The following is a 24,823-nucleotide window of genomic DNA, read 5'->3' as shown; positions in this document are numbered from 1 at the left end:
AGCAACATGGCTTTCTCAGAAGTTTTTCTTATTTTTTAAAAATTTTATTACATTTCAGTGTATTAGTTATGATTTAAAATGAAAATATTCACTGAATAAAACAAGTGTTTCTCTTTTTTTTAATTTTAATGCTGTTCCATCACTGTACCAGGATTGTGAAACTGTTCCATCAGAGGAAAACTTTGGAAACCCTGATGTAGGGTACTCATGGCATCTCTATCATTTCCGCTGCCTTTTTTTGTATTCGTGGGAAGAACGGCTGTTGGTAAAACTCCGTAAGAGCTCTGTTTTCTCTGATTTCCATGTTTTAATCACTTCGTGAGACATATATGGTAGGAAATGTTTCCCGACTCTTTTTATACATTCACATCTACATACGTACTTCGCAAGCGACGGCACGTTGCATGGCGGAGGGTGTTCTCTTCCACTACTAGACATTTCCTTTTCTGTTCCAATCGCAGAGCGAGGGAAAAACGACTATCTATATGCCTCCGTATGAGGCCTAATTTCTCTAATCTTATCGTCCTGGTTCTTACGCAAAATGTTCATTGGCAGCAGTAGAAACGTTATGTAGTAAGCTTCAGACGCCGGTTCTCCAAATTTTCTCAACAGTGCTCCTCGAAAAGAACGTCGCCCACCCTCTAGGGATTCCCAATTGAGCTATCGAAGCATTTACGCAATACGCAGGTGTTGCTCGAATCTACCAGTAACAAATTTAGCAACCCACCTCTGAATTGTTTCGATGTGTTTAATCTGGTTCAAATTGCTCCAGGTACTATGGGACAACATCTGAGGTCATCAGTGTCCTAGACTTACAGCTACTTAAACCTAACTACGGACGGACATCACACACACCCATGCCCGAGGCAGGATTCGAACCTGCGACCGTAGCAGCAGCGCGGTTCCGGACTGAAGCGCCTAGAACCGCTCGGCCACAGTGGCCGGCACTAACATGCTATGTGCGGTCTCCTTTACAGATGAACCACACTTTGCTAAAATCCTCCCAGTAAACCGAAGTCGACCATTCGCCTTCCCTCCCACAACCCTCACATGCTCGTTCCATTTCATATCGCTTAACAACGTTGCGCCCAGATATTTAAACGACGTTACTGTGTCAAGCAGGAAATTGCTGCATCAGAAGATTACGGGTTCGTTTCACGTACTCAACTGCATTAACGTATATTGCTACACATTTAGAGCTGGCTGCTATTCATCACACCTACTAGAAATTTTGTCTGAGTCGTCGTGTATCCTCCAAGTCACTCGACGACGACGTCTTCCCATATAGCACAGTGTCATTAGCGAATAACTGCAGATTGCTGCCCAGCCTGTGCGTCGGATCATTTGTGTATATAGTGGTCATAGCACATTTCCTTGGGCACTGCTGATGATACCCTTTTCTCTGATAAACACTCCGCCGTCGAGGGCAAATTCTGGCTTCTACTGCTTAAGAAGTCTTCGAGACACTCACGTATCTGGCAGCCTATTCTATATGCACATACCTCCGTTAACATTCTGCAATGCAGCACTGTGTCAATAACTTGTCGGAAATCTGGAAACTGTCTGTTGCCATTCATCCATTGTTCGCAGTACATCATGTGACAAAAGGGGAAGCTGATTTCGCAAGAGCATGCTTTCTAAAACCGTGATCATTCCTGGACATAAGCTTCTCGATCTCAACGAAATTTACTATTTGTTCTTCGAGCCTCTCTGCAATACATACCTCCTCTCCTGCAGGTTCTTGCACTATAGTCCGTTGATTATCTCCTTGACGCTCTCGCGACTAATAAACAATCCCTTGATGAAAAATGCCGATCTTCTGTTGATCTTTTTTACATGTTTTACTAACATAGCCTGCCAAGCGCGCCTGGCTGTTGTGTAACATCAAGAACCGATCTTACAAGTGTTTTGCTAGCGGCACCTTTTGTAGTTGAATTATATTTCCTTAGGATTCTTCCTATGAATCTGTCAGTCACCTACTTTTCCTACAATTAGTTACAGGTTATCATTCCAGTTTAGATCCCTCTGAACAGTTACTTAAGGTATTTCACGGTTGTTACTATTATCACTGACTTTTCGTCAACAGCGAAATCGAACAGTAATGGATCTCTTCACCTGTTTGTGCACAATACGCGACATTTATTTACCGCCAGTACCTGCATTGGTGATCGATGTTCCTCAGGGCTTCCTTCATTTCGCTACAGTGTTCTGGCATTGCAATCCTTCTACAGACAAGAACATCGTCTGCGAACGGCCCCGTGGAGCTTCCAACGTTATCCACTAGATTTTTTACGTACATTGTAAACAGTAACAGTCCTGTAACACTAGGTCGGCGTGTTCCTGAAACTACCTTTACATCTATCAATGTCGTCCCATAAAGACCAAGGGTTTGAATCCTATCTGCTAGAAAGTTCTGATTCCAGTCATAAATCTGATCCAATAATACGCAAACACTGAGGAACTGAATCGAATGCCTTTCGAAGTCGGGGAAGACGGTGTCAATCTATGTGCCATTATCTACACTGCTCTGGAATTCATTGTCACATCTCTGCTTATGAAATCCATATTGATTTCTATAGAGAAGATTTTTGTCCCAAAAAAATGTCAAAACCCGTGAGAAAATGAGGTTCTATTTCGTTTCGGCGTCTATGTCTTAAATACGACAGTAGTCAAGAATACGACTTAAAGCTATAAAGAGGAACTCTTGCGATCATTTCATAATTATCCGTAAGTGAAATATATGGTCACCTTGAGACAAGATATGCAGTTATGGGATGTCTTACACAGGTAGATCGAATTACATTTTGTATTTGGAATTGATTAGTAGCCAAGCACGAAGTCCTGCGCCTTCTAAGTGGTACCTCATGGGGAGCGAACCGGACAGTCCATCATCGTTTGTATTGACCCTTAGCACGATTGAAGCTGGACTATGGATGGATTTGTATTCATCGACACGACCGTCTATTTTAAGTATGCTTAAACACGATTCGCCATCGCGGAATCCGTTTGGCTACTGTTGCGTTAAGCCACCAGTCCAGTTACGAGACTCTACGCAGAAGTTGCCGAATTACAGTTGTCATTCCGGCACGTCTTCCTTTGCAAATACGTTTGTCGATTGTCCTGTATGCCCAGCCACTCATCTTATGCTTCCTTTTCTGATAACGCCTTTGACTGCCAATATGAGTTTCCTTGTCAACTCCCGGAGTTCGCAATCGTATTCCACCACGACAGCTTCATCTCGCATTACCTGTTACGTTCCTCTGACGTGAGGGTTCACCCCCCCCCCCCCCCCCCCCGCCCACCCCACCACTCAGTGCGAAGGTCCATGGCCATCTTGGACTTACTTTCAAAGAACACTATTCCGGCTTTCATAGCTCGCTCTACATTTCTGACGCTTACTATGCAGTTTGGTGAGAGCATCGTCATTTACACTGATGGGTCTGAGGCGACCGCGCTAGAGCACCTGCCTTTATTATCGATGAAAAGGTTTCCATTAATCTTCTTATAGACATGTGCTCCATTTTTACTGCAGAGGTGTTTACCCTATATAAGGGCACCGTATACACCTAGCGACAAGGATTGTCTAAACATGTTGTATGCTATGATCCTCTCAAGGCTCTATAGCATCTGCGCGATGAACACGTACTAAAATCTCGCTCGTTAATGCTGGCACCAACGTGTTGTTCATATGGATCCCTGAGCTGATCCTCTTGACAGGGCTGCAACTCTACATCTTTTAACAATTCTGTTAAATGAGAATATAGTTAAAGAGTTTTTTTTACACCGTAATGTATTAAAATCTGCTAATTTACTCAGGTAGTTTACTGAGCTCAGTTTAAATAGATATATCTGACAACTGTTGTTTTTATGTCCGAGACTGGCCGTTAGGGTGATGCCCAAAAGCCACAAAAAAACTGTCTCCTTGGACGATGTTAGCGTTGCTATACCTAAAATGTTCTATCACTCTGGTACGAACACTGGTTACCTTTCCGCTAGAACAATTCCAGGAACATTAAACCCGTCCCTACACCTTAGAAGACTTCCTCTTGTTCATCTCAACCGGAGGAGGTGATTTTAAAAAGACTACGTATGCATGAGGCACTATCTTTTCAGCCACTGTCGACTGTTGTATGGCGATCTCATAATACCTTGTTGTGTCTGTAACGAAGTACAGAGACGTTTTAGCGTATACATCACAGTCTGTAGAACCTGTTCCACTGATTACTTGTCGCAACATGGTGAAAGTGATCGACCGAAGAAACCAGTTGTCCCAGAACCTTTTCGCAAAAGGTCCATCGAAAAAAAATGGGGGGGGGGCGGGAGGTCTTGTAATTCAAGTAATATGGATATGTACTATCTTTTGCGGCTGTAATAAAAATCTTATTTAGCACATACTCCTTTCGCTTTATTTTAAAACATCTTCATTGGTATCTCTATAATACTGCGGTTTTCCTTACAAATACGCTTGCCATGATCGTGAACAGTTCTCATGTTTTAATTAATTACTGCTACGGAGCAGTAAGTAATATTTTGAATTCATGTTGCGTAACCTAAAACCAAAGAAAAGGCACTATTTACCGTTGTAATTATTCAGTTTACCTCTCCTCTAATTTTTTTTTTTTTTTTTTTTTTTTTTTTTTTTTTTTTTTTTTTTTTTGCTTTTTAACTAGCGAATCCAAGTGCACTGTCATTATTCATTACAGTTCTAACGCCTGGAAACTAATGCCGTTTAGACTACTATGTGTGACATAACTTCAAGAAATACAGAGCGCTTTCCCTAGAAAATGGTACTTTTCAAGTCACGAAATGGGCGCTTATGACTTCAGCCGTTTTGTATCTTGAAGTCCCAACATAAGAAACAAACCATCTGTATCTGGCGAAGATGAGAGACTACGGCTTCTTTAGAGGCACTCAACCAATTTCTCTCGCTCAATACGGGAATGGAATAGGCAGAATATCAGTAACGTCGTGCCCTATAGAGTGGATTGTGAAATGTATATGTGGATACGTATAGTCTCGTGACAGTAATGTCATTTGGGCGTGAGCAGCTGGCAAGTGCAGCCCACGAAGAGGCCAGCTTCGGTGCTCCGGAAGCCCACATAACTCGAGCACGCGATCGATAAGAGAACGGAAAAGCTTTAGTCTCCGGGGAGCGAGCGAGACTCAAGCTTCTCGGTTATTAGTTACTGGTCAGACACGTCCTCTGAGGAGGGGCTGAGCACCAGTCAGAACGAGAGAGGCTATAAAGAGAGTCCTTGTGGACACGGACACAATATAGCGCCGTTGTGGGACAACAACAGAGTTACTTAATTTCTTACTTTATGAAGTCTCTTGTTGCTCAATCTTACTATAACAGAACGCGGCACAAATTGTACTTGTCGTTTTTGAACAGTAATGCACATATTTCTTTCTTCTAACTTGCTCTCGGAACTTGAGTGACTAAAGCAAGGTAACGCTGAGTCTGCTGAAAGTGGGTAACCCTTCTGATGTTGATGGTGTAAGACACCTCTTCGTAAAACAGCGTCGGTAAGAACATATACGATTCGGTGTAAGTCACGACCACATTAGTAAAAATTCTGTGCATAGCTCCACAACATCCCAGTATATTTTTTCTGGAGTGACAACGTGAAAGAATGTACTTATATAGCTGTATACAGAATGGTCGCATTAACTTTGTGAAAAAAATAAGTACCTGTAGATGATAGCGCTTGATGCAAAAACTCGTTCCTGATCCGCAGTTTAAATGAAGCAATATCTTATAGATAGCAGTTCTAGCACGATACGGAACCGTTTCAGACAAGTCACGTCAAGGGAAAATTAACTCTATGTCTCTTTTCGTTTATTGCCGTGCCCTTCATAATCCATTTGGTTTATGCCAACGTTGGCAATTCAAATTTTCAATGTACAGGGTGTTTGGAAATTCCTGTTACAAACTTTTAGCGCTTGTAAATGTGAGTGAGTACACAGTATTTTAATAGGAACCCATTTCTGGAAACATACTGTTTCCGTTGTATGACGGTTTCAATTCAGATGTGTTACGCGTCCACTTGTGCTGAGGGAAAGAAAAAAGTCTTGTCCTGTTATGCAACAGCATAGACAGGATGACGTGTACTATGTCAGATGGTCCCCTGATGTCACTTAATGTCTGCCTTGCTGCGAGATCTATTCAATGTCTGTGCGTCTCCGATACACTAAACAAGGGTAGAGGTTTCAGAATGCACAGATAAGCTTCTTGTGTATGGCGAATCTCGATGTAAAGGAAAAGCTGCTAGTCGGCTCTATCACAAAGATTTCCGTAACATCGCAAAAATATTTTTGCCCAAGTTACGCAGTGGCTCCGAGAAACAGGCTGGACTGTGCTGCTCCAGGCAACGCCGTATGGCCGAATTTGAACAAGACCTACTGAATCGCATTGGCGAGAACCTTTCAAAGAGTACTCCAACAACTGCAGTGCAATGGGTGTATGCCACAGTATCATGTGGGACGTTCTACGTGAGCAACAGCTACATTCGTCCCACTCACGGAGGATACACGCCACGAGTCCAGCCGATTTCCACAACGCGTTGCCTACTGCACGTGGTTCCTGCACCGCTGCAGCGACACACCCCTGTTTCCATGTCGAGTTTTATTCACAGAAGAATATAAGCTCACTAGCGATCGTGTTATGCATTCACGAAACAGCCTTGTCTGGCCAAACAAGGCTCTCGTGCCACGCATGATCAGGGATTTCAGCACCAGTTTGGGCAAGTATTCTGGACGGTCTTGTGATCTGGCCATTCATCCTTTCACTCAACCTAACTGGTCCCTCATACTTGATTTTCCTACAAAACATATTGCACACATTCTTGGAAGCTGTCACAGTGAATGTCCGTCGGGAAATGTGGTTTCAGCATGTTGGTGCACCACCTCAGTTCTCAGGAGCAGTTCGAAGACATCTCAGATGTTATGGTGAAAGATGGATAGGCCGAGATGGCCTAACCGCGTGGCCTCTTCTATCGCCGGATTTAGCTCCTACGGCCTACTTTTTGCGGGATCGTATGCAAAGACAGAGGAAGATATGCTGGCTCGAGTTCTGGTCGCTGCTCTCCGTAACAACATTGGTATCGCCACATCGAGCCGCTGCTGTTAAGCATCAGTCCTGTTCTGGAAGTATAGTACGCTGGGTTCATCTTGTTTTGGAATAACGTAAACACGTAATGTTAAGTGTTAATACGAACAAATGTGCTTAAGCGATAAACTGAGGTTTCGTTATGTTTCCTTTCGAATTGTTTCCTAATAATTATACTGCGTCACGCTTGATTCAGTTCCTCAAGCAGAAGTGTATGAGTTGAACACCTGAACTAAAACCGTAGTAGAACGGAAACAGTACGTTTCCGGACATGGGTTCCTGTTCAAAACATTATGTATTCACACTCCTCTACAAGTCCTAGAAGTTTGTAATGGGAATTTCCGAACACCCTGTATTTTTAAATATGCGAGTTTTTCTTCTGATTCGCAGATGCTTCAAGAAGGAATTAAATTTAAGGCGTAGTTGTTCAGATCTCCCTCTAGTTGTTATGCACTATTAAATAAGTTTTCTAACCATTTCAGTATATATTGTGTATATGCTTGTTAATTTGCGTGAAATATTGCGCTTACTTTGCGTGAAAGTATTCATTGACACCCACAAGCGTTCTGTAAACTCCAAAATTTGAACTACCGAACCGACCAATCTATTTTGTTACTTCATCTCTGCAAGTTATTGTAACCAACATCTACACTCCTGGAAATGGAAAAAAGAACACATTGACACCGGTGTGTCAGACCCACCATACTTGCTCCGGACACTGCGAGAGGGCTGTACAAGCAATGATCACACGCACGGCACAGCGGACACACCAGGAACCGCGGTGTTGGCCGTCGAATGGTGCTAGCTGCGCAGCATTTGTGCACCGCCGCCGTCAGTGTCAGCCAGTTTGCCGTGGCATACGGTGCTCCATCGCAGTCTTTAACACTGGTAGCATGCCGCGACAGCGTGGATGTGAACCGTATGTGCAGCTGACAGACTTTGAGCGAGGGCGTATAGTGGGCATGAGGGAGGCCGGGTGGACGTACCGCCGAATTGCTCAACACGTGGGGCGTGAGGTCTCCACAGTACATCGATGTTGTCGCCAGTGGCCGGCGGAAGGTGCACGTGCCCGTCGACCTGGGACCGGACCGCAGCGACGCACGGATGCACGCCAAGACCGTAGGATCCTACGCAGTGCCGTAGGGGACCGCACCGCCACTTCCCAGCAAATTAGGGACACTGTTGCTCCTGGGGTATCGGCGAGGACTATTCGCAACCGTCTCCATGAAGCTGGGCTACGGTCCCGCACACCGTTAGGCCGTCTTCCGCTCGCGCCCCAACATCGTGCAGCCCGCCTCCAGTGGTGTCGCGACAGGCGTGAATGGAGAGACGAATGGAGACGTGTCGTCTTCAGCGATGAGAGTCGCTTCTGCCTTGGTGCCAATGATGGTCGTATGCGTGTTTGGCGCCGTGCAGGTGAGCGCCACAATCAGGACTGCATACGACCGAGGCACACAGGGCCAACACCCGGCATCATGGTGTGGGGAGCGATCTCCTACACTGGCCGTACACCTCTGGTGATCGTCGAGGGGACACTGAATAGTGCACGGTACATCCAAACCGTCATCGAACCCATCGTTCTACCATTCCTAGACCGGCAAGGGAACTTGCTGTTCCAACAGGACAATGCACGTCCGCATGTATCCCGTGCCACCCAACGTGCTCTAGAAGGTGTAAGTCAACTACCCTGGCCAGCAAGATCTCCGTATCTGTCCCTCATTGAGCATGTTTGGGACTGGATGAAGCGTCGTCTCACGCGGTCTGCACGTCCAGCACGAACGCTGGTCCAACTGAGGCGCCAGGTGGAAATGGCATGGCAAGCCGTTCCACAGGACTACATCCAGCATCTCTACGATCGTCTCCATGGGAGAATAGCAGCCTGCATTGCTGCGAAAGGTGGATATACACTGTACTAGTGCCGACATTGTGCATGCTCTGTTGCCTGTGTCTATGTGCCTGTGGTTCTGTCAGTGTGATCATGTGATGTATCTGACCCCAGGAATGTGTCAATAAAGTTTCCCCTTCCTGGGACCATGAATTCGCCTTGTTCTTATTTCAATTTCCAGGAGTGTATTTGAAGCTGCTTACTGTATTCAGGCAATGGTCTCCCTTTACAGTTTTTATCCCCCACACTTCTCTCTAATACCAAACTGACGAGCCCTTAACGATGTGTCCTAATAATCAGTCCCTTCTTTAGTCAGGTTGTGTCATAAATCTCTTTTTTCTTCAATTCTGTTCAGTATCTCTTCATTAACACTAAGCGGTGGATCCCCTTATAAGTGAGTGGACAGGTCAGTTCAAAGGTTGGAGGAAGGTTAACGACACACCATCTGTAATAGGACAATGCCTAGTAAAGCACAGAGGTATTCAAATCAAACTTCAGACTGATGGCTTTACCTAGTCTACCGACACTACCTAGAGTCTCATAAGTTATTCGATTTACCATCCAATCTTCAGGATTCTTCTGCAGCAGCAAATTTCAGAAGCTTTTCGTCTCTTGTCGTCAAAACTTTTTATCGACCAAGTTTCTCTTCCATACAAGGCTACAACCACACAAATACCTTCAGAAACTTGCTAACACTTAAATTTATATTAGATGTAAAGAAAGTATCATTTTCACAAGTGTTTTTCTCGCTACAGTCAATATGCATATTTATCCTCTCCATTTCCGCCATCGTCAGTTATTTTTGCTAATCAAATAACAAAATCCATCGACTATTTTTAGTGTCTCATTTGCTAAACTAATTCCACTACTTATGCTTGATTTGAGAAATTGTCCATGTTTTATGTTTGCTGATGCTCATCTTATGAGGGGCGTTCAATAAGTAAACACATTGGTAGTATTTAGGATGCCAATACACCATACTATTCTCCACTCTTCTGGCTACAAAGCCCTAATTTTCAACATAATCTCCGACCAATGCGACGGCCTTACGCCACGTTACTCGGAGGGCCTGAATGCCCGCACCGTTCGACGTCGGAGCCAACGTCTCCTAGCATAAATATCCTCCCCATCATCCACGTGTCGTTTCCCGCGAAGTGCATCTTTTATTGGGAGAGATCCGGGCTGTACGGTGGATGAGGAAGATCAGTTCAATGCAGAATTGTGTGAGGCCTTGCGTTGTCATGGAGAGGGAGAAGTTGGTTTGTATTTTTGTGGCGACGAACATAACGAAGTCGTTTCTTTAATTTCCTGAGGGTACGATAATACAGTACAGAGCTGATCGTTACACCATCAGGGAGGACGTCAAATAGAATAACCCCTTGAGGGTATCAGAAGACCTTCGCTATGACTGTGCCGGTTAAGAATGCGGCTTTGAACTTTTTCTTGGGGGAACAGGTGGAGTGGTGCCACTCCATGAACTGCCATTTTGTCTCCTGCTCGGAGTGATGAACCCATCTTTCATCGCCCGTGACGGTGTTCGACAAAAGTTGTCATGATCACCCTCGTAAGGCGCACGCTATTCTGCACATACGGTCCTTCCTTGCTTTTTATGGCCTTCTGTTAGGCGGCGTGGAATCCAGCGGGCACACACTTCTGAGTACCCCAATTGGTGAACGTGTGTGAGAGCACTATCAACAGACGCGTACAGTTGAGCAGCGATGTGTTTTATTGTGACAGTTTGATCACCTACAACGAGACGGACCGCACATCTCAAGACTGCAGCAGTCACACGTGTGTGTGACCAACCGGCACGCGGGAGATCGGACGGGTTTACGTGACCTTGTTGCAATGGTGAAAGACGCCTCTCCCAACGACTCACCGTGCTTTTGTTCACTACACGGTCTCCGTAGACATTTTGCAAGCGCCTATGAATACGTACGATGCTCTGGTCTTCCGTCAGAAGAAACACACGCCCCTCCGTTACAGACGTCATTTTGAAGGCTACATATAGCGCCACCCGAACTTCATGTGCGTGAAATCTTACGTGACTTAACTGCTAAGGTCATTAGTTCCTAAGCTTACACACTACTTAACCTAAATTATCCTAAGGACAAACACCCATGCCCGAGGGAGGACTTGAACCTCAGCTGGGACCAGCAGCACAGTCCATGACTGCAGCGCCTCAGACCGCTTGGCTAATCCTACGCTGCCGGAACTTCGTGACGCTCAAGGGGCCGCAGGGGGAATACTCCACGACGTCCTATAACAAATTCCGTATTTTTTCAACCGAAACTGGCAGAGAAAAAACGTGTTGCATTACTTATTTAACGCTCCTCATATGGTATCTTTACAACAAACCATCTATTCCACTCAGCTGCTCTTCGAAGTCCTTTGCCGTCAGTCGGCCAGAGTGGCTGAGCGGTTCTAGGCGCATCAGTCTGGAACCAACCGACCGCTACGATCGCAGGTTCGAATCCTACCTCGGGCATCGATGTGTGTGATGTCCTTAGGATAGTTAGGTTTAAGTAGTTCTACGTTCTAGGGGAGTGATGACCTCAGAAGTCAAGTCCTATAGTGCTCAGAGCCACTTGAACCCTTTTTTGAGCTCCGTGACTGTGGATTATATTGTTTTAATAAATACAGCAACCAGCCTCTTCCTCTCTAATTTTTATTAAAGGTAATACGCATTTCGGGCTTTCACACACTTTCAATTAGAGTGATACATATTTTAGGTTTCAGTCAGTAAATGATTACAACATCGACAAAAAACTGGTGGCTGTAGCTGACTTTCTACCCTGCTTGTTGTTATTCCCAGCCGGCCGCGGTGGTGTCGCGGTTCTAGGCGCGCAGTCCCGAACCGTGCGACTGCTACGGTCGCAGCTTCGAATCCTGCCTCGGGCATGGATGTGTGTGATGTCCTTAGGTTAGTTAGGTTTAAGTAGTTTCAAGTTCTAGGGGACTGATGACCACATGAGTTGAGTCCCATAGTGCTCAGAGCCATTTGAACCATTTGTTATTCCGATTCTAACACTTACCGGATGTGGCACAAACACTTCTTTACTTCTAATTTACAAAAAAATAGGACTATATCTGCCATGTTGCCCACTGCCTGTAATTTCTAGCAGTTACAACAAGTTTCGTTATTAAGGAACTGTAATTATTTATAGAAGCCTCGATTAAAGTCCAATGTTTCCTACTCCACTGGCGAATTTCTTGACGGAACTAATAGACGAACAAATTATTAATAATCCACATAATGTGTGGTTTATGCAATATGACATTTTTTACATCGCAGATGTAGCAAAATGACCTCCCTCCCCCCCTCCTCTCTTTGGCAAGTAACTGAAAATAGATTTCGTTTTAGACTCAAAGTTTTTATGTACTTAATCCTGTTATTGGTTCTATTAACAGAGTTAGTTTATTTCTGCACGTTCCTTAACGAACATCTCAAATGATTCGTATGACACGTTTTTCAGGTTGGTTACCAGGTGTGAGGAGGACAATAGTATCAAGAAGCTCCTGATAAACTGACGTTGATTGTGATGCTGTGGGGGAGGGAGGGGGGGAGGGTGCGGCGGCAGCATACTACATAATGACTTTCCTTTCCTCTCCTCTCAGTTGAGCTGGAAACCAACCATAAGCAGTAGTTTAAGCACAGGTTTTAAACATCGATAATTTATATGCAATGTTCATATAATTAATACACTTTGATACATTAAGTATTTTACATTTTTGTGACTTATAAAATTCAATTTCAGTGCTAGACTAAAAACGCAGAATTCCCTGAGATTTTATGAAATTCCTCAAATTCCCTGAGATTTCCGTGTTTTTTTTTCCGGGGAAAAATGTAATTCCCTGAAAATTGCAGGTATTCCAGAAGTATAGCCACCCAGCTTTCAGAATTTTAAAATTTTATCTTTCGAATCTTTTCTTGTTTAATTTTTATGTCTTCATCTGTGCCCTGCCGAGCAATATAAAGTGTGAGATCTATCTTAATTGTTCGTCCACGTTGCATCAAAGAGACAGCGATCGGAACTCCTGGTATACTGGGAGTGAAAGGCGTGATGTGGGAGCGCGAGGGCTGCATTGTGCATTCCCGGGATGAAGAGCCGGGAGCAGGTAGGCGCGCAGTCCTCTACCCCTCTGTCTCACTCCTCTGCCTGGAACGTGTTTTCGCATAACTGCCTGTCCCGTTAGCTTACTGTATCGAGCGGGTATTTTTCGCTCATTCCAGGAAACGCGTCACTGCCGGCACACTTGAGGTGCCGCTGCAACAGCTCACGTTGGAAGCGCTCCGCTTCTTGCAGAAATACTCGACATACAAAAATACGAGTATGTAACTGAACCATAGACTTACCTCGAGTTAACGTGACCCAACAACGGTTCAGAAATACTTCTAAAATTCAGTACTAGGAGATAATAGAAGCAGGAGTTGAGAAATTTGGCTTCAACATCAGTTACATGTATTTTTTTACATGATCAATACATCTATAGTCTGTGACGTTTTGTGTTCTGTGCAAGCTGGTGGAATTAAGGTAGATTCACGTGACGGAACAGAACTGAACGTGGAATTAATATTCCACTGTACATTTTAAATGGAAGTATTCACCCTGACCAAGAACGGTACGGAACGGGACGTCACCGTCAGTGTCAAGGATTCTCTGGAAGAAACTTCCGTCGATGATACTAACGGGAGATAGTGACGTGGATGATAATGTATACTCTTCACGATCACTAATATTGCTACAGCGAATTTTTTGCTGTTAGTTTTTTTTTTAGTATTTATTTCAATGCTTGCTTTGATTTCGTAACAAACTGCGAAGCCGGCATGAAGACTCCATACATTTTTCTTACGTGTTTTTTCCCACAAAAGGGGTCAAATATCTGAAAGTGAAAAGATTCAGGCTTTATAGTAACTGGTCGAAGAAAACGCCTACTTGTTGCATTACTAACAACATAATCAGATGAAAAAGTTTGTTGTAAAACTGCTTCATCGGTGGAAAAGTCTAATCTGTTTATGGAGAAAAATACAGTTTTTCGACATCATTAGCCACAGACGCATAGAACAAAGTAAAAACGTGCTATTTAATTCTTTCTAAATACTGTCTGAGCGGTGCATGGAATAAAATTAAGGCTGTTGTAATAAAATGCAATGAGTAAAAAAAAAAGACATTTCAAACATTTAGTAAACATTTGTGATCACGTCTCATACTGCAATTACTATTAGTAATTAATAAAACAAACTTATTTATGTACGTTACCAATTAATAGTAAAACCAATAGGGGGAGCTGCGGTAAAGTGGCCAAGACGAGAAACGTGGCAACTGCATATTTTTTTGTCCTGAAAACTGTTGCTGCCGGCCGAGAAGCGGTTAGACTATAATGCGATTAAAATTACTTAATAATTGACACTTCACTCGTTGGAACTGGTTTTCTCCGGTCAAAGCGCTGAATATCACTCCCGAACCTTTCGCTGCTGCAAACCACCACATCATTTACTTAACTTCTAATTCCTTGACCGGCTTTCTTTCTTCACGCGTTTGCATCCCAAATTCTGGGACTGGCCCATTTGTTTAGTATGTCATCACACGTGATTACCATACCAAAAACAACAGACACACGCGCAACACAACGACGCTATCGAAATACAAACAGCAATAACCAAGCACTACTCGAGATTTCCGCACAAGACACGATTCGGCGTCATTTATACAATTATTATAACAACAGAGATCGGCTTACATTAGACAAGCTTCGCTCGACATTGCGTGAACCTGAATTTTTGAAGTCTGCCAATTAAGCGTTGTGACTGGGACGCCAGCGTTTAGCAATGCGATGACCTAGCGTAGTGGTTAGCGCATAAACTACACGTGTAGAAGGTCGAAGGCTCTTGTCCCGTCAAATGCCACCGGTTTATTTTTTATTTTTTCTAAATCTAATCAAAAGTCTTTATCATTTTTATTCAATTACTCGGTTTTAATTTCTAATACTTTACTGCATCATTTTTATCACCGTATTAACTTTTTCATTTGCTCTTATTTTTCTTTCTACCACTCTTTTTTCTTTTAGAATCTGCCTGTAATATAAAAGTGCCACCCGGGACTGCTCATCGGTTGGTAACGCGGCTGGCTTCTCGTGTAGCAAGTGTGAGGATAGTTTCAGGTAACCAATAACAGCGAGAAATTACATTTTGCTTTTACCGCTAAAACTGAAATTTTGCTGCTGGAAATGGCAAAGCAAACAAATATAGCATGACATTTTTCTGCCTTGAATTCACTCTTAGACGTTAGCCTTAAACGCCATGAACAAAGTGATCATGATTTTAGTTCTGCCGCAGACTGTTCATCGCTGTTTTCTCGGATACACTGCACATTCAGAGGTTGTGGTTAGATTACGACGTGAGTTTAAATTCAACGCTACAAAACCCGTCGACTGCCACTGTTTAGTCATTGGTCACGTAAAATCAATTGTCGACAGACGTCCGCCTACTTAGCTGAGTGGTAAAGTGCTTGCTTACCATGCACCGGGCCCGGTTTCGATTCCCGGCCTGGGTGGAGATATTCTCCGCTCGTGGACTAGGTGTTGTGTTGTCATCATCATTTCATCCGCATCACCGGCGCGCAAGTCACCCAAAGTGGCGTCGACTGAATTAAGACTTGCACTCGGTGGCCGAACTTCCCCGAAAGGGGCCTCCCGGCCAACAATGTCATACGATCATTTCATTTCATTTCAGTTGTTGACAGAGCATCTCCTATTACCGGCAGCGGTGACCGAGCGGTTCTAGGCGCTACAGTCTGGAACCGCGCGACCGCTAAGGTCGCAGGTTCGAATCCTGCCTTAGGCTTGGATGTGTGTGTTATTCTTACGTTAGATAGGTTTAAGTAGTTCTAAGTTCTAGGGGACTGATGACCTCAGAAGTTAAGTCCCAAAGTGCTCAGAGCCATTTAAACCATCTCCATTTCCGTCATATCTCGCGGCGGCCACTCCCAACATTTCTCTGTGCTACACATTACGAGCATTCGTGAAGTGACCTTCCGTGTTTGCGTGTCGCTTGTAATACAGCGGTATCCAACAGTGGATGTTCCATCGCTGTAGCGGTGAGTGACAGACATCTACTATAAAGTAAATATACACTCCTGGAAATGGAAAAAAGAACACATTGACACCGGTGTGTCAGACCCACCATACTTGCTCCGGACACTGCGAGAGGGCTGTACAAGCAATGAACACACGCACGGCACAGCGGACACACCAGGAACCGCGGTGTTGGCCGTCGAATGGCGCTAGCTGCGCAGCATTTGTGCACCGTCGCCGTCAGTGTCAGCCACTTTGCCGTGGCATACGGAGCTCCATCGCAGTCTTTAACACTGGTAGCATGCCGCGACAGCGTGGACGTGAACCGTATGTGCAGTTGACGGACTTTGAGCGAGGGCGTATAGTGGGCATGCGGGAGCCCGGGTGGACGTACCGCCGAATTGCTCAACACGTGGGGCGTGAGGTCTCCACAGTACACCGATGTTGTCGCCAGTGATCGGTGGAAGGTGCACGTGCCCGTCGACCTGGGACCGGACCGCAGCGACGTACGGATGCACGCCAAGACCGTAGGATCCTACGCAGTGCCGTAGGGGACCGCACCGCCACTTCCCAGCAAATTAGGGACACTGTTGCTCCTGGGGTATCGGCGAGGACCATTCGCAACCGTCTTCGTGAAGCTGGGCTACGGTCCCGCACACCGTTAGCCCGTCTTCCGCTCACGCCCCAACATCGTGCTGCCCGCCTCCAGTGGTGTCGCGACAGGCGTGAATGGAGGGACGAATGGAGACGTGTCGTCTTCAGCGATGAGAGTCGATTCTGCCTTGGTGCCAATGATGGTCGTATGCTTGTTTGGCGCCGTGCAAGTGAGCGCCACAATCAGGACTGCATACGACCGAGGCACACAGGGCCAACACCCGGCATCATGGTGTGGGGAGCGATCTCCTACACTGGCCGTACACCTCTGCTGATAGTCGAGGGGACACTGAATAGTGGACGGTACATCCAAACCGTCATCGAACCCATCGTTCTACCATTCCTAGACCGGCAAGGGAACTTGCTGTTCCAACAGGACAATGCACGTCCGCATGTATCCCGTGCCACACAACGTGCTCTAGAAGGTGTAAGTCAACTACCCTGGCCTGCAAGATCTCCGGATCTGTCCCCCATTGAGCATGTTTGGAACTGGATGAAGCGTCGTCTCACGCGGTCTGCACGTCCAGCACGAACGCTGGTCCAGCTGAGGTGCCAGGTGGAAATGGCATGGCAAGCCGTTCCACAGGACTACATCCAGCATCTCTACGATCGTCTCCATGGGAGAATAGTAGCCTGCATTGCTGCGAAAGGTGGATATACACTGTACTAGTGCCGACATTGTGCATGCTCTGTTGCCTGTGTCTATGTGCCTGTGGTTCTGTCAGTGTGATCATGTGATGTATCTGACCCCAGGAGTGTGTCAATAAAGTTTCCCCTTGCTGGGACAATGAATTCACGGTGTTCTTATTTCAATTTCCAGGAGTGTACATTGAGGTGACAAGTCACGGGATGGCGATGTGCACATATACAGTATCGCTTACACAAGGTATAAAAGGGCAATGGCGGAGCTGTCACTCAGGTGATTCGTGTGAAGAGGTTTCCGGCGCGATTATGGCCGCACGACGGGAATTAACAGGCTTTGAACCCAGAATGGTAGTTCGAGCAAGACTCATAGGAAATCATTTCGGAAATCGTTACGGAATTCAGTATTCCGAGATCCACAGTGTCAAGAGTGTGTCGAGAATACCAAATTTCAAGTATTACCTCCCGCTACGGACAACGCTGTGGTGGTGGTGGTTGTTGGGATGTTTAAGGGGGACTAAACAGCTAAGGTCATCAGTCCCCCAGACAACGCTGTTGCGCCGGCCGTAGTGGCCGAGCGGTTCTAGGCGCTACAGTCTGGAACCGCGTGACCGCTACGGTCGCAGGTTCGAATCCTGCCTCGGCATGGATGTGTGTGGGTTGGGTTGTTTGGGGGACGAGACCAAACAGCGAGGTCATCGGTCTCATCGGATTAGGGAAGGATGGGGAAGGAAGTCGGCCTTGCCCTTTCAGAGGAACCATCCCGGCATTTGCCTGTAGCGATTTAGGGAAACCATGGAAAATCTAAATCAGGATGGCCGGACGCGGGATTGAACCGTCGTCCTCCCGAATGGATGTGTGTGATGTCCTTAGGCAGGTTTAAGTAGTTCTGAGTTCTAGGGAACTGATTACCTCAGATGTTAAGCCCCATAGTGCTCAGAGCCATTTGAACCATTTGAACGCTGTGGCCAACGGCCTTCATTGAACGGCCGAAAGAAGCGGCATTTGCATAGAGTTGTTAATGCTAGCAACTCCAGTACTTATATACACCGCCAATGTTCTGGTGAGACTGACAGAAGAAGATTGTTCCATAATATTTTAGGTAAAGCTTTTTGTGAGTCGTCACCTGTACGGTAAGTCATTTACTGTATTCGTATTACCTCATCTGTATGTAAAGCAATAATATTTACAATATCGATATTCAAGCGTCTTTTGGGATTCGGCCTTGTTATTTATAGCAGTTTAATAGTATCTTTCGTGGATCATTACCGCAAACATGCCGTCCGATCGGGATAAGCGGCCGCGCCACTCGTCGGTAAAAGAGACCAAGTGTTCATCACACAGTTAGTTACTTCCAAAAAACAAGCGTCATACTACAGATAAAACTGACTTCTAACTCCTTTTATAAACATTCCATTCTATCCATTTGTCAAAATTTTAAATTAATTTACATTATTCAAAACCATCTGTTTTCTATTTGGCCTAACAGAAAAGGACGATTGAAAACGGTCTGCTGCAGCCGCTTGGTATTCTTTCACATTCTTGAACGTGAAGATAAAATGTACATTCAAAATGTGTAAACCGTAAGCTTGTATCAGTAACCGTGGTGGGGAAAATTGAAAATTTGTGGTAAGGTCTTATGGGACCAAACTGCAGAGTTCATCGGTCCCTAGGCCTACACACTATTTAATCTCTTAATCTAACTTACGCTATGGACAATACACATACCCATGCCCAGGGAGGACTCGGACCTCCGACGAGGGGAGCCGGGGAAAACTGAACTCTCCGAGTGGCCACTTTAAACCCCCCTTCCCACCACTTACAGTGCGGTCCGAGGTGTAGCTCTACAATGCCGTTTGACAACCAGTGGTTTGTACAATCCTGTTCCTTCTTTCAGTTTCCAGCAGTGCGTAGAATTTACCAACATTTGTCAGGGATGCTAGTTAGCAATTTTTCGTTTACCGTTAGTTGTTGTTGTTGTGGTCTTCAGTCCTGAGACTGGTTTGATGCACCTCTCCATGCTACTCTATCCTGTGCAAGCTTCATCATCTCCCGGTACCTACTGCAACCTACATCCTTCTGAATCTGCTTAGTGTATTCATCTCTTGGTCTCCCTCTACGATTTTTACCCTCCACGCTACCCTCCAATACTAAATTGGTGATCCCTTGATGTCTCAGAACATGTCCTACCAACCAGTCCCTTCTTCTGGTCAACTTGTGCCACAAACTTCTCCCCAATCTTATTCAATACTTCCTCATTAGTTATGTGATCTATCCACGTTATCTTCAGCATTCTTCTGTAGCACCACATTTCGAAAACTTTTATTCTCTTCTTGTCCAAACTATTTATTGTCCATGTTTCACTTCCATACATGTCTACACTCCATACAAATACTTTCAGAAATGACTTCCTGACACTTAAATCTATACTCGGTGTTAACAAATTTCTCTTCTTCAGAAACGCTTTCCTTGCCGTTGCCAGTCTACATTTTATATCCTCTCTACTTCGACCATCATCAGTTACTTTGCTCCCCAAATAGCAAAACTCCTTTACCACTTTAAGTGTCTCATTTCCTAATCTAATTCCCACAGTATCACCCGACTTAATTCGACTACATTCCATTATCCTCGTTTTGCTTTTGTTGATGTTCATCTTATATCCTCCTTTAAAGACACTGTCCATTCCGTTCAACTGCTCTTCCAAGTCCTTTGGTGTCTCTGACAGAATTACAATGTCATAGGCGAACCTCAAAGTTTTTATTTCTTCTCCATGGATTTTAATACCTACTCCGAATTTTTCTTTCGTTTCCTTTACTGCTTGCTCAATATACAGATTGAATAACATCGGGGAGAGGCTGCAACCCTGTCTTACTCCCTTCCCAACCGCTGCTTCCCTTTCGTGTCCCTCGACTCTTATAACTGCCATCTGGTTTCTGTACAAATTGTAAATAAGAAACTTCCTGGCAGATTAAAACTGTGTGCCCGACCGAGACTCGAACTTGGGACCTTTGCCTTTCGCGGGCAAGTGCTCTACCAACTGAGCTACCGAAGCACAAGTCTCCACAGTATCCTTTCTTTCAGGAGTGCTAGTTCTGCATGTTTCGCAGAAGAGCTTCTGTAAAGTTTGGAAGGTAGGAGACGGATACTGGCAGAAGTAAAGCTGTGAGTACCGGGCGTGAGTCGTGCTTCGGTAGTGCACTAACCAATTTGGAAAATATTGTTTATATTCTCCATTTATGTTTGTTAGAGAGCAACACAAACTTTGCTAGTGGAAACATCTCCAACGTGCTTGGTTTTGATGTTTTACCAAGCATTTGGGAGTTGTTACCTGTATAATGCTGTGTAATTAGCAAAACTTTGTTTTTACGGTGTTAATAACGTTTATTTTAGATAATAATTACTTACTAGAAAAGATGGTAGAAATAAGAAACATAAAACTACACAATGTTTAAAATTTTACTTTGCTGATGATATTCATATAATTACGACACACGCACACATAGCTCGAAATGTATAGTTTGCCTTCTCATGTACTTGATACTGTGTACTGTATATAATAGCTGATGATATTTCTGCTTGCAGTACTACGTAGTAGCCCGTGATACATTTGTACGCCATACAAGACATTTTCCCATTCACTATGAATTGGTACTGCAAGATTTTGTTACAATTTGTACAAAAGACTTAAAAGCAGCATTTCAGTATTAGGTCAGTTTTTTCATTTATGACGTCAGTTCTCTACGGCCACTTCTATTTTATTTTTGAAAAAACTTCAAGACGCTCATTACAGCTTTCCACCTACAGCAGTAAGCTGTTCTGACATTCGGAAATCTTGTGGAAATGTTGAAGTAAACCACAGAAGCAAACATGTCACGGGCACAGTTTATTCCGCAGAGAAACAAAATGGGGAAACTAACTTTTTGGACGACACTTTCATATGACATGACTACCTCTATTTGTGATTCATTAACCCATTATTACGTCTTGTGGAGTGAACTCATTGATAAATCGCTTCATTAAGCAAACTGAACGGCTGAATACGTAACGTATCTACTATTTTTACATATTGCTTCAAAATCAGGTGCCTCAATACTGTTCCTGGTTGGTCAGACAGGGGATGACAAGTAGGTACGGCCAAACTTTCCTTCTTCGGACATAGAGGAATTAAATATGTTATGTGGACAGGGGCCCGAAAAATATTTATTTCCACTTTCTACTTCTCTTAATAATCTCTGTAACCACGGGAAACACACAGAAACCGAATGTACCAGCGCTACATGAAAAGTTTCCTTTCATGAAATGTTCAAAATACCCACCTGGTTACATTTGGATAGTACGTACACTAACGACAAGACCACCCAGAATGATAATTTTGTAATTTTTGTATTTATGGTACGTGAAGTTCAATCTACCACAGCATATATGAATCTATCATAGCAAATCAATGCAACTCTCAAAAATTCTAGAGAAAATCGACTTTGACCATTTCTGAGGAACATTAACTAACTGAAGTATAGGAACTTCTTTATGTCAGGGCGCGTGGCTCATTTGATTGCATCGGAAAATGGCACTTGGTGGAACCGAGTGATGCGGCGCAATGGTTAGCACAGTGGCCTCGGATTCGGCACGACAACAGTTCAAACCCGCGTCCGGCCATCAATAATTATGTCATCCGTGATTTCCCTAAATCGCTCCAGGAAATGCCGGGATGGTTCCTTTGAAAGAGGACGGCCGATCTGCTTCCCCATCCTTGAAACGATCCGAGGTTACTCTCCGTCTCTCATGACCTCGACACACTTGACCCAATGATCCTTTTCGGTACTTGCCTAATCAATGAATAGCTGGTTGGAATCTCACTATACTCTTTTTTGTTGTATTTTTGCGTCCATTTCTAGTACGTATATCATTTAAATATAAAATTCATCAAATACGTGCTAATTAACACATATCCAAACATCATTTTTTATGAAATATGCATGTCTTTTGTTTCTAAGTACATCTCGCACACGTTGCAAAAATAAATTCTAATTTATCGACGTTCTAGAAAAGATTGTTAACAAAGATGATTTAAATTAAAAAAAACATTACAAACTCATTGATGATTTTATATAAAATACCGATGATTAAGAATTTATATTTGCAATGAAAACTGGAATTTAGCGTGTGATGTGTAATTAAAAACAAGAAAACGTAGATATAGAAACCATCCGTACAACAGTGGTAAATTGTCGTAGCTGTGTTGGGAAAGTACAAGTGCTAAAATAGAAAGCACTGATGCTCAAATCGTTATAGGCACTGAAAGCTGGCTGAAGCCGGAGAGAAGTTCAGCCGAAATTTTTGCGAAGAACCTAACGGCATTCCGAAAGGACAGGCTAAAGACAGTTGGCGCTAACGTGTTTATTGCTGTTAGAAGTAGTTTATCTTGTCGCGAAATTGAAGTAGATAGTTCTTCGAGCTAGTATGGGCAGAGGTCATTCTTGGCAACCGGGATGAAATAATAATTTGTCCCTTTTACCGACCTCCCAATTCAGATGATACAAGTGCTGGAAGGTTCAAAGAAAACTTGAGTTTTATTTCAAACAGGTACGCGGCTCACACAATTATAGTTGGTGGTGATTTTAATTTACCCTCGAACTGTTGGCGAAAATACATGTTTAATTCCGGAGATACGCATAAAACATCATCCGAAATTGTCCTAAACGCATTCCCTGAGAATTATTTCGAACAGTTCGTTCATGAGCCCACATGAATAGTAAACGGTTGTGAAAACACACTTGACCTGTTAGCAAAAGTAATCCTGAATTAATAACGAGCACCCAAACGGATACAGGGTTAGTGAACACAGGATTGTCGTAGCGAGATTGAATATTGTAGCCCCCAAATCCTCCAAAAATGAACGAAAAATATACCTATTCAAAACAGCAGATAAAAATTCACTTGACTGGTCCTGATAGACAATCTCCATTTCTTCCAAATTGACAATGTAAGTGTACACCAGATGTGGCTTGAATGCAAAGAAATAGTATCGGCAGCAACTGAGAGATTTAGACCGAATAAATTAACAAACGACGGGGCTGATCCCCCATGGTGCCCAAAACGAGTCATAACAGTGCTGCAGAAACAACGAAAAAAAACATGCCAAATTTTAACGGACTCAAAATCTCGAAGACTGTGGATCTTTTACAGAAGCTCAAAATTTAGCTGAGACTTTAATGCGAGATGCTTATAACAGTTTCCACAACGAAACTTTGTCTCGAAACGTGGCAAAAAAACAAAAACAAAGAGATTCTGGTCGTATGTGAAGTATGCTAGCGGCAAGACACAATCAATGGCTTCTCTATGCAACAGCAATGGAGATACTATCGAAGACACTGCTGCCAAAGCAGAGTTACAAAACACAGCCTTCCGTAATTCCTTCACCAAAGAAGACAAAGTAAATATTCCAGAATGCGAATCAAGAACAGCTGCCGACATGAGTAATATAGAAGTAAATAACCTCGGAGTAGTGAAGCAACTTAAATCACTTAATAAAATCAAGTCTTCTGGTCGAGACTGTATACCAATCAGGTTACTTTTAGAGTATGCTGATGCAATATCTCCATACTTAATAATCATATACAACCGTTTGCTCAACGAAAGATGCGTACCCAAAGACTGGATAGTTGCACAGCTCACTCCAATATTCAAGAAGGGTAGTATGAGTAATCCACTAAATTACAGGCCCATATCATTAATGTCGATACGCAGCACGATTCTAGAACATATATTATGTTCAAACATTATGAGTTACATCGAAGAAAACGGCCTATTGGCACACAGTAAACAGGGATTTAGGAAACACCTTTCTTGTGAAACACAACTAGCTCTTTAATCGCACGAAGTGTTAGGTGCTATTGACAAGAGACTTCAGATCGCTTCCGTATTTCTGGATTTCCGGAAGGCTTTTCACACTATACCACACAAGCGGCTTGTAGTGAAATTGGGTGCCTATAGAATATCGTCTAAGCTATGTGACTGTCAGGCAGGTCACAGTTCGTAGTAACTGACGGAAAGTCATCGAGTAAAACAGAGGTGATTTCTGGGATTCCACAAGGTAGTGTTATAGGCCCTTTGCTGTTCCTTATCTATATAAATGATCTGAGAGACAATCTGAGCAGCCGTCTTAGGTTGTTTGCAGATGACGCTGTCGTTTATTAACTAGTAAACTCATTAGAAGATCAAAAGAAATTGCAAACGATTTAGAACAGATATCTGTATGGTGCGAAAATTGGCAATTGACCGTAAGTAACGAAAAGTGTGAGGTCATCCACGTAGGTGCTAAAAGAAATCCGTTAAACTTCGGTTACAGGATAAATCAGTCAAATCTAAAGGCCGTAAATTCAACTAAATGCCTACAAATTACAATTATGAACAATTGGAAGGAACACACAGAAAATGTTGCGGGGAAGGCTAACCAAACA

Source organism: Schistocerca gregaria, chromosome 2, assembly GCF_023897955.1.
Source record: "Schistocerca gregaria isolate iqSchGreg1 chromosome 2, iqSchGreg1.2, whole genome shotgun sequence".
Taxonomy (NCBI): Eukaryota; Metazoa; Arthropoda; class Insecta; order Orthoptera; family Acrididae; genus Schistocerca; species Schistocerca gregaria.
Note: the sequence above shows the minus strand (reverse complement) of the source record.